Raw genomic sequence first — 11875 nt, 5'->3', positions numbered from 1 at the left:
TCTCTTCTCTTCTCTTCTCTTCTCTTCTCTTCTCTTCTCTTCTCTTCCTTCTCTTCTCTTCTCTTCTCTTCTCTTCTCTTCTCTTCTCTTCTCTTTTTTTCTGTAGCCTCCCTATTCCAGGTCTCAAGATGTGCCCCACCTCCCCCACCTCTGCCAGCTGCAGATTTCCATTCATTCTCATGACTACCTGGCCATCTCCCCTGTCTCTCTCCATAACTCTCTCCCCAACTCTTTTATCCTCTAATCCCTCTCCCCGGCCAACCTCCCCATCTTTCTCCACTTATTTTCTTACCATGTGCCTCTGCCCACTAGAAGTAACACTAGAAGTAACAGATTTACTAGAAGTAAACCTGTTGAAAGTGTTCCCTGTCTTATTCATGCCTATCTTATTCATAGCATTTAGAACAATACCTAGCAGGCTTATAATAGAAAATCAATAGATATCCATTAAACAAATGGTTGAGCATATTTTTTTTAACTCTCCAACATTTCTCAAGCTGCCCATTCTTCTTTCTGATGAAAGACTATGCAATCTCTGATGTCACCTGCTCTGCAAATCCTTTCCCTTGTTGAAGGTAGTTTAAAACCCAGCTACACTCTCATTAAACTGTACCTGGCCCTCACTCATGCCAACTGATCCACCTTCTACCTCCTTTGTAGTTACATGAGTGGTATCCTGTAGCTCACATTAAGCCTTTGGAGTCCTAACAGCACAAATCATGCTTTGAGAGCACCATACAGCCTGTGCAGTGAGCATTGACTGGGCATCTTTGTTCAAAAGGGTTTTCTGGGAAGTAGGCTTTGCTTTATACTGGGGAAGAGAGAGTAAGAAACACAGGAATGCATCATTAAGATGCTATTAGTAGTCACCAGAAAAGGAAAACCAGGAGGTGGGTGTCTGCAGAGAAAAGGTTTAGTTCTTCAAAAAGGGGTGGTTGTGAGAAACTTTGCTGAGCTGCATGTTTGCACGGGCATCTGCATGGCATGACAATACTAACACTCCAGGCATCTTGTGCCAGCCACTCTGCGTGACAGGCATAAAGCCTGTGAGTGGAAATAAGCTAGATGAAGCAGAAGCAGCTAGTGGGGAATGGAGGGGCATAGAGGGAAGGAAGTGGTTGGACGGTTATATGGGGTGGGTGTAAGCTAAGCAGTGGGTTTGGTTTTGTTCTAAGTGTGTTAGGCAATATTAGTAGATTTTGGACACATTAAGGAGTTTTGATACATCAAGTCAGTCATGGCTGTCTTCTGTATGTAGATGGGTTTGGGGTGCAGGCAAAAAGAAGTAGAATCAATAAAGCCATTTAAGAAGCTCTTTAGCAGGAATCCTCTTTTGTTAAAGTGGTCATTTGTGTGTCTCTATGCATGTATATGTGTGTCTGTGTATGTGTATCTATGAGACTCTTTACCTGCATGTATGTATGTGTACAACATTCATGCCTAGCACCTCCAGAGGCCAAAAGAAGAGTCCGATTCCCTGGAAGTAAAGTAACAGATGGTTGTGAGCCACAGTGTGGGTGTTGGAAATCTAACCCAGGTCCTCTGCCACAGCAGAAGCTTCTGTGCCAACTTCATGCTGCACCTCTAGCCCTTCTGTCCAGATTACTGTTTGGTGCTCTGTGAGCCATGGCTAAGTACACTTTCTGATCCCCTTCCCCCAATATCAACACTCAGAGTCTGTGGGTCCTGGCAATTTTTCTTCAAAGGTCACAGCAAGGCTGGAGTGTGCTGCTGTCTGTCCTCCAACCTACCGCCTCGACCCTATCTATAAAGTCTTTTGTGATGCCTGCTTTCCTGCTACAGTGGGGGATTGAATGGTCCTGATCGTGTGTGGGTTTAAAAGCCTGAAATATCCATCCCCTGGATCTTACAGAGCATGTTTCCTGACTTTAAATGTACAGTAATGTTTTCCACAGTATTTCTTCAGTGGAGCCATGAGACATTGGGGGTGAGAAGCTTCTCATTAAATGACATTCATTAGCTCTGTTCACCATGAGGCTTTCAGTGACTTGGTGACTTCAAAAAACTGGTGTAAGCTGCAAGTCTCTGAAAGGATGACTTGGTGTGCTTTCTAGATTTAAGGATGAGATTGTAAGGGCATAACTTGGCGATTAGGCGTCACAATCTTATAGCAAGCCTAGAGACTGCATCGATAAACCCTATCGCCTGGCCCAAGGCAGGCCTCCCTGAGAATGATCACACTGAAACACAACTTGTAACATAAGACTCAGAAGATGATCCTGTGCTGCTCCTGGTGTAAATCTTGGAATTGTTTTATGTCAGGCATGGATAAAGGAAGTTACAGGGGAATAGTTGGAGGCCAGTATGTCAGGTTAGTAGAACAGGCCCTAGTTTAGTTTGTGTTTCTAATGGAGATGGAAAGAGGAGTGGGTGGTCAAATCTATACAGAAACAGCCACATCTGCATAGAAGCAATAGCTCTAAGAGGGCCTCTGCAAGAGGATTAGAGCTGTGGTTGTGCTTTAAATGTGTTATTGATGATATTGGGGCACATGTTCCATGGCAGGAATATGGAAGTTAGAGAACAACCTTTGGAGTCATTTATATCCACCGATCTTCATGTGCATTCTGGAGATTGGATTCAGGTCTTGAGGCTTGTGTGGTAGCACCTTTACTTCCTGGGCTATGGTTATGCTTCTAATGGACAGTGGTTGCATGGACTCATGAGAGTCCATTCAAGACTCAAGAACCTTGGAGCATCTGATACTCAATTTATCTTTCTTTGCTAATTACAGATATGGTTAAAAAGTGAGGACACTAGAGTCCTAGCTTGGTATCAGAATTGCTCAGCAAAGTCTTGCCCTATAATTAGCAGATGACTCCTGACTTATCCAGCTTCAACATCCTGTTTTGGTTTTCTCACAACTTATCAATATTTTGGTCTAAGCCACAGCCCTCAGTTTTGAGTGTGCGTAAGGTTTTCCTGGCAGCTCCCAACAATAATTCACACTTGCCCAACAGGTTCTAGCGTGTCCAGAGCCTGTACTGTTGAAATAATTCCCAGCCACTCACAAAGCTGGTCCTCAGCCTCATGATCATAATCTGAGAAACACTGGTCTTGTCACTAGCTGCTTGCATCTGTCAGCTCTCCCACATGGCAAATCCCTCAGCAAAATAGCTGAGGAAGAAAGGTTTCATCTGCTCAGGATTTTGGAGGGTTTGGCCCATAGTTGTTTGACCCCATTACTTTGGATCCATGGTGAGGCAGAGCATCCTGATGGGGAGAGTGTGGTGTGGCCAAGCTTATAATTGCTGGAAATCTCAGAGTGACAGGAAGAGGTGAGGAGCCCCAATTCTTCCTTTAAGGGCACATACCCTATGACCCAGTCCTTCAACTCCAGATCACTGTATACGGTTTCTACCACATCCCAGTAGCACCATTAGCTGAGGACAAGCCCCTTGGCGGTGACTAAGATCTAGATCACAGCTCTGAAAGACAAAAGGAGCCTTAGTTGTCTGTCATGCTGCTCCATTCTGCAGAGGGGGTTGGGGGAGGTGACCTTCATAGAAATGAAGCCTGAGCCTGAAGCTGAAATTAGAAATAATGTCCTCCTTGGAGGCCTCAATACAGACAAGGAGTTGTTCAACTTGTGACCCAGTGTTACATAATGTGATAGCTATGAAATGTGACCAACACATTTGTAGATGCCACTATGTCGGAAGACTGGGTAACACTGATTACTAGACTCTTAGTCTGAACCCATGGTGTACTGAGCTCAGAAGCATGGCTGGGAGGCTTTGAGAGGCTTAGGTGCCATGGAACTCTTTGTGTTTCAGTGTCCATGAAAGAAATGATTAGTAGGGTGAATATGGAAGATTCGGCTCTAGGTTAGATGCAAGTCAGCTCCCTGGTTATGGGAAAGTGATGTCTAGAAAGTAGCAGAACCTGTTTTGAAAAATAGTGAACAAAGTTAATAACAATGTAGTAGTACAGGCATGGTGGCACGTACCAAGAACTTGAAATCTAAGACAGGAGAATAGCAAAACTGAGTCCAACCTTGGCTGCACAGTTAAGACCCTGCTGCCAAAATAACTAAATGAACGAATGAATAAATAAATAACTGGTGCAGAGGACATAGGAGATCTCACATTGTTCGTAGACAGCGTTGAACGACAAGTTAAGACTTCCAAGGACAACCCAGAGGCAACTGTTTGAACAGCAGCTGGCTCTCTGGGCTGAAGAGGCATGCTGTGGAGCAGATTTCTTGACATTGGTCCAGAGTCTTCAGGTCCTTCCAGCTCCGAGATCTCCAGTCTGATATACAATCAGCGCAGCACATTTTATCTGCTTTGTTTGGATGATGTTGCCGCTTTAACATTTCATTTCTGGAAAAATATAACTTGTATGTCCACTTGGGGGTAGTAAAGCATTTTTTCCGAGTCTCTAGGGAGTCTTCAGTTTCTCTGCGAGTACATTGGATATGAGTAAAGCAGAACCTACTGGACAAGCTCTTTCTTTCACTTTGCATGTGACTGCTCTTCCGGGACGTAAACAAATACAATGAGAAGCATGGGGGTCCAGACTTCATTTCCTTGTTTTCTTCTGACTGGAAAGCTCAGAGAGTTAAAATGCTGGAAAATGTTGTCATCTCAGTATAAAGTACAGACAGACTGGTTCAGGCTGGATGACATTTGAGTTCAATCAATACTGATGGTCCAATTACGTTAAACTGAATTCAATAAGAGAGTCTCAAGATGGTGTGGAAGTTTCTAGGTGATGAAGGTATTAATGATTGAATTATGTTAATGCTTGAATTGTCTTTCTCAAACTACTTCAGGATTATGACCTCCTTACATTAGCAATAGTAAGTTAATGAATTACACCAACACTTAGTGGCTGTAAACTCTTTAGGAATTTACTGAAGAAGTGGCTCAGTAGGTCACAGTACTTGGAGGATCTGAATCTGAGTCCTCAGCACACATAGAAAAATATAGGTGGCACATAACCATGTATAACCTTGGCATTGTAGGAAATGGAACTGAGACAGGAGGATCATCACTAGCCTAGCTGCAGGTTCAGTGAAAATCCCTGTCTCAAAGGAACAAGCTGGGGATTGTAGAGCAGGACAGCTGATATTTTTCACCAACCTATGTGCTTGTATGTGTAGCTATGAGCCACCCCATGCACACATGTGTGCATACACTAAACACACACATATGCCAAAATAACAAAAATACTTCATTATCATTTCACAATTTCTGTATCATGTACAGCATATTAGGACATACTGGCCTGCCTCAGGGTCTCTTGTATGATGCTGAAGATGTCCAAAGACTGCTGTCTCTGTAGAATTTGGCTGGATCAAGGATGGCAGGGATCGACTGATAAACTCTTGCAACTGGTTTGTCTAGAACAATATGTCTGGGAGAGGAATAGAAAAGAGAAAGACACAGCCCTAAATGAAATGTATCTATCACACTTCTACCCTCAAGGCTCGGGGTCTATGTGGACTTTAAGAGCCAGGGTGGATGGACGGCTCTAAGGAAATGGGATTTAACTCATTATAAACTGAAGAATTAGAATTAAGATTAATTCTGTAAAGGACTTAGACTAGAACTCATGCCAAGAAATTCGTAAGCCTCCAGCACTTGTGTTACTGATTCTCCAGCCTTCAGAGTCAGGTTAGAATTTGTATTTAACTTTCTGGGTTTTCAACTTATAGATTACATATCTTGAGACTTTTTAGCATCCATAGTCATATGAGATACTTCATAAATTTGTCTCTATTGGTCATCTATCTATCTATCTATCTATCTATCTATCTATCTATCTATCATCTATCTAGCTATCATTTACCTTTCTAGTCATTCATCTATCATCTGTGTCTCATCTATTAATCACGTTACAACCATCTATTTATCTAATATGTCATTCCTATCATTGATATGTCATCTACCTAATCAATCATCTCTCATCAATTCATTCATCCATAATCTATCTCTCCTTAATATATTCTTTCAGTCATCTGTCTTATTTATCATCTCTATCACTTCTCATCTATCTACATATATATCAATTGTCTATCTATCTATCTATCTATCTATCTATCTATCTATCTATCTATCATCAATCCATCCACCCATACATCCTTCTGTAGTTCATCTCTTCACCTGTTCATCATGTCTAGTGTGCTTCTCCAGGGATCTTTACCTGGTAGAAATTCTGAGATTTATAATAAGAGGAAAGATAGAAATGGAAAAGTTCTAGAAGAAATAAAGATGGTAGAGTGGAGAACATTAGAGAATCCACAATTTTTTCAGTGTCATATTCCAGGACTTGGCATTTTGAATCTTGGCAGTGTTCTCTGTCAGGGTCCCAGGTGTGCCTTCCTCAACTCCTGGACTGGCCACAGACAATCTGTAGCCCCTGCACCAAACTTTACTCCAGTGCCTTGGTATGTTTGCGTTAGCGAGTCACCTCCTTGACCTTACCTTCCACTTGCTAAGTCTAGTTAGAGCACAGAATCCTGCTGAGGTGTTTAAAGATTCCCTTCTGCACTTAACACCATTCAAACTCCCTTCCTTCAGCCTTTGTCTAATTGGGTGTCTCTGCTCTGAAGCACCACTATGCTTAGCAATTTCCCGTCCCTTCCCTCACCCCAATGCTGCCTATAAATCTTCGCAGTCTGGGACACACGTGGGCTTGAGCTCGTTCTCTCCTTATAACAACTACAGATCATTGCATTTTTTCTTTTATACAATTGTGTACTTATTGCTCCAGTAGGTAAGAATTGCATGGGCTACACTGAAAATAAATTCCAATACTTTCTTTCAACTGGATGTCTTTGAATTTTATTGTGAACCATCTAACTATTACCTAGGCTTGCTTTAAGGCTGTATCTTTTTGCTATCAAAAATTAGCATGTGTACAGGGAATACAAACAGATTTTGAAGCTTCTCAAATTAGAAAGGAAACTTACTAATGAGATTCTCATTAATGAAAAGAATTATGCTAATGTGAATGGGTTCTATCCCCTAATCACCAGGCTGTAGTAGTCTTCCTTTACTCAAAGGCAATGAGCTTTGGGAGGAGCCAGCCCTGGCATCCACCTGCCACTCATTCTTATATTCAGTACAGCCACTTCCCTCTTTGTACTTTAGGTGGGTAGGACAGATTTGTAGCTAAAATCTGGAGGTCTCAACTCCCAATTTGTTAGGCTCCAATCTGTTAGCAACAGGCTAGTCAGACCACACCCACTTGCAGCAGCTCTTTCTTATAGCTACTGTAAATGGAATCCAAGTCTCTACCCAGAGCCTGTCTATAAATCTCATGTCCTCAGTCCTCAGGTACCCAGATTCCAGGATAATGGCAAGGGCCACTCACATTTCCCCAAGGAGTTTTACACACCCAGGTCACCAGACTCTAGGGCAAGAGATGATGTCTGGTTATAATGGATCCTCCTTAGCTAGATGTGTTCATCCTCATTATCCCCACATCCTCCTCTGCACCCCTCTTTTCTCAGAATTACAGGACTGTCTCTGGTGCCTAGGAATCAAGGACAGCTGCAGACCTGTGTTATAGAGTAAGCAACAGTGCGGTGTGAGCCCCATAAGAAAGGACCTCCACTCTGCCTCTTGGGCCAGAACACTTGTTGGAGTCCCAGGTATGCAGTCTCTCTGTCTATGGCGTTAGGGTCTGAACTTCCTCAGGGATATTGCTGTCTGTCCATGGCGTCCGTAATTCTTCTAATAAACTTGTCACCCAAAAGGACATCCTGCTTCAGTGTCCCCTCCCTTCCCTTGAGCCTGAGAACTGACATCTTTCACAATCTTCCCTTGTTCTCATACCTTGTTCAATAGTCCTGGCTGTTGACCCTGAGGAAAATCATGAAACCTCTCTGCTTCAGAGTGTTTTCTCCTAGGGGAGGGGGCCAAACTTGTATCCATCTCTTATAGTTGTTAGGAAGGCTAAATCAGCTAATGTCACAAAGTTTTAGCATGATCTTTAGAAGAAGTACAAATCAAGATTTCTGATATATGAATAAGTTAAAGAGTTGTTGTTTAAACAATCAATGAGGTTCATGTTTAGTGAGAGATACTGCCTCAAAAAGTAACATGTAGGGATTGATGAATTCACCTACAATCAACTTGTGATGCACACATGTGCATTCTGCATGTGAGTCCGCGAACACACACACACACTCACAAACTCACTCCTCCTTCATCTCTGATCTTGATGTCCTGGCAGGAATGATCACATGATCTTTGTCCTTAGTCCCACCATCTAAATCACAGACAGTTTTCCAGATGGCCGAGGCTGAAGGCTCTCAAACGCAATTAATATGCTTAGCCATTCTGAGCAGTCTAGGCTCCTCATTTTGTTGACTGCCCTGTCATAATATTGATTAATCTTTCATGTACCAGAGAAGCAATCTGTAACACATGTCTGCGCCTTCATTATTCATGAGCCCTAGCAGTGGGCGATGGAATCTTACAGAGTTTGTTTATCTGAATTGTGAATGAATAATGATTTTTTTTAAAAGCCTGACAAACTTCCTAGGATGTTGCTGTGAACAAAAGTTTCTAGAAAGGAGTTGCACACCCAGGTGAACCTTCTCTCAGGTCCAGTAACCGATTAGAATTTCAAAAATTGTGGGGAGGTTAGAATGTTGCAGGTCCAGAACCCAATTCAGACTTAGTCATACCTTTCCCATGCCTACATCTGATTTAACATCCTTGTTAGGATCAGGTGAAACCTTTTGGAAATGCATTATGAAGGGGCTCTGGCTAGTGTGAGCATGGCAAACATGGCTCTGGCAAACTTTGCCCTTCTTTCCCATTCCCTCTGCCTTGTCAAAAAGCAGTAGATTATATTCCTAAAGTTAGCCATCAAGGTCTGTTTCCTTATTTGGCCTCTTCCTCTTCCTAAGGCTGACTGCAAAGGTCCAGCTATCAACATATTGAAGTCCAGCAATCAAAAACTTCATGTGGCTCACCTAATTAACATGCCCAATTAAAATTAAACACCTCATCCTAATACAAGGTTTTTCCTTTTCCTTGTATAAACTGCCATTTTTCTCTGTCTGTCTGTCTGTCTATCTCCTCTCTATCCAGAGGCAGTCCTTTATCCCCAGGGGACAAATACCCCTCCTCCCTCCCTCTTGTTCCCTTCCCTTTCTCCCTCTTTCTCTGTCCTCTGCCTCTTATCTTAGTCTCTTATTCCGTGCCCTCTGTCCCTCTGCAAGAAATAATCTCCTTTGTGCTGAGAACTTGATCTTGGGGGTCCTGAGCTGATACTTTTCCTAACATATTAACTTAGTGGACCTTTTTTTCCCACCAATCAGAAAGCTAAGGTTGTCATGTGATGGACCCAAGGAACCACCAGCAGAGCCTCCCGGCTTTCCTTAGCAATGGACTTCATGTCTCCACTAACGTGCTTGAAAAGTACCTTGATGTATGGCTTTCTTTTTTCTGTTGCTGTAAAAATGTCATTAAACTGTTTCCATGCTGGAACATGGAATTGAGTGAAGAGGGCTAAATCTGCTCCTGGGCCACGGTCACTCACATTTGGACCTGGAGTAAACTCTTCTCCCTTTTGAGATGAGGGCTGTGGTTTTGTGCCAATATTGCTTGTTTATACCGTGTATTTGAATATGCTCCCAAAGACTGAGTACTCCCTAAAAAGAAGTACTGCTGTGTGAGATTTTCCTGGGGTGGTATGAACCTGTATCTTCTCCCCCAACCCTAGGGGATCCACAACAGACCAAGATAACAATTACACCAGCATCTGTTTTGGTGAGGCAATGAGTTTATTGAGGTTACTATGGGAGTGTGGGTGAGGGGTTACTACAGAAGCTTGAGAAATTCAAAGGCAGGTGCTCCTCCACACCCCACTCCTACATGGCTGAGACTCCTGGAAGTGTAGCTTATAGACAGCTGGGCAGGCCTAGGAAGCTTGTCTCTACTACATCCATCATGCTGGTCTCCCTCCCCCACAGATGTTTACTATGTCTACAATGCTGGTGTGGTGCCTCTTAAAACCTGAGTCTCAGCTTTTGAGATATGTGAAGCCGGCTTACTTCCTGAGTCCCATGAGCCCCTGGACTTGTTCTTGAAGGAAGCTGCTGTACAACCAGAACATTCCCTAAAAACCAGCAACACAGTAAAGTGCCATGAAAACCTATTTTCCTGAGTAATACGTTCCTGTTTCTTTATTTATTTTATATTTAGTTTTTTTTGTTTTGTTTTTTAATGTAGATGCTATTACAGTGTTTTTAAGTACTTCCCAGAGGTAACCAAACTGACAAGGGGTGAGGCCATTCAAAGCGACACCCCTACTCCTGCTTTGGGCTATCAGACTATTAAAGCAATAGACTCCAAGAAATGGGAACTACTCCAGGAATCTTATGCTAGAAGAAGGAAGATGATGCAGCCTGGTGCAGCCAGAGTAGGAGCTCTTCCTCTAGGAAATGATTACACCCAGTTCTGACAACTACTGTTAGAGAATTTGGGGAATTTGGGGAATCTGTGGAATTTGGAGACTTTGGAGCTCAGATGCTGATGGACTCACATTTGACAGGACTACTTATTTATATGTGTCTCCTGTCCTCTATTTATACATAAACCTCCTGCATACTCCCCAAAGATGGCGTTGGGGGCCATGGATGACTGTATTCCACATCTTCATGTGGGCATGCCTCTTTCTCTGCTTTTCAGTATTAGTTGTTTCTTTAACTGGCACACAGGTGTAAGCACAAAGTCACAGCCCTCACCTCATAGGCAAGGTTTACTGTGGAGCCAAATGTGAGTGACCCTGGCCCAGGAGAGACAGAGCTCAGAGGTCAGGTAACGCTGGACTTCTGGCTCTGACACAGTGGATGAACACCTCAGGCCTGATTCATCTCATCCTTCTGGTTTTCTGGCAGAAAACACAATTGTCACCCAAAAGGGGATAAGAGCTTATTCTAGGGCCAAATATGAGTAGTGACTGTGGCCCAGGAGCACAGATTCAGGTCACCCCAATTTTCATGTTCAAACATGGTGACAGTTTGATGAAGTTTTTATAGTAACAGAACAAGGGAAGTCATAAATCAAGGCACTTTGCTAATACATCAGTGGAGACATGAAGTCAGTGGTTAAAGCGAAGCAGGGAACATTGCGGTGTCTCTAACAGCACTGTCAGCCCGTCCTTTGGCTGGAAGCTAATATACATATTCTGTATGTGCTACAGGATACGCCTAATAGCCACAAAGCTATTGAGTTATTACTCAAAATTCAGGCTCCTGAGAGAATCAAGCAGTACTCTGAGAGTTGGGGAAAAGCCAGTGTTTTCCAAAATCCAGTCTTTACAGGGTGATGGCACATGTGCCAAGCTTGATGGAGTCACGGACTCCTGGAAAGTGGATTTCCGTGTTCCTGGTCACTTGTTTACCAAGAGTTCCCCTGGTGGCCACAGCACTTTCTGACAGGTTGGTTCAAGAAGGTTTCAAGTTTGGGATTGAAGGGGAGTATCCTTTTGGGTAAGAGCTTTATTAAAAGAGTTGCTAACACTATAGACAGGCATGCAGGCAGACAGACAGACAGACAGACATCAGCACAGTGTGGTGGCTGAAGAAGTAAAGGCCCCTGAGGCAGAGTGGAGGTCCCCTCTTATAGGTTTCAGAAGAAAGAGGAAGGCTTCACAGGCAATGTCTGGGCCAGGGCCATTGGCTCCTCATTCCTAAGCATCAGAAGGAAGGGAGTAAATTCCCAAGAAGGAAACTGTGACTCTGAGGATGCAAGAGAGGGAGGAGGAGGTGGAGGAGTGAGGAGGAGGTGGAGGAGTAAGGAAGAGGTGGGGAAATGAAGAGGAGGTGGGGAGTGAAGAGAGTGGGGAGTGAGGAGGAGGTGGAGGAGTGGGGAGGAGGTGGAGGAGT

Source organism: Grammomys surdaster, unplaced genomic scaffold, assembly GCF_004785775.1.
Source record: "Grammomys surdaster isolate TR1022 unplaced genomic scaffold, NIH_TR_1.0 262, whole genome shotgun sequence".
Classification (NCBI taxonomy): Eukaryota; Metazoa; Chordata; class Mammalia; order Rodentia; family Muridae; genus Grammomys; species Grammomys surdaster.
This window is presented reverse-complemented; position numbering follows the sequence as displayed.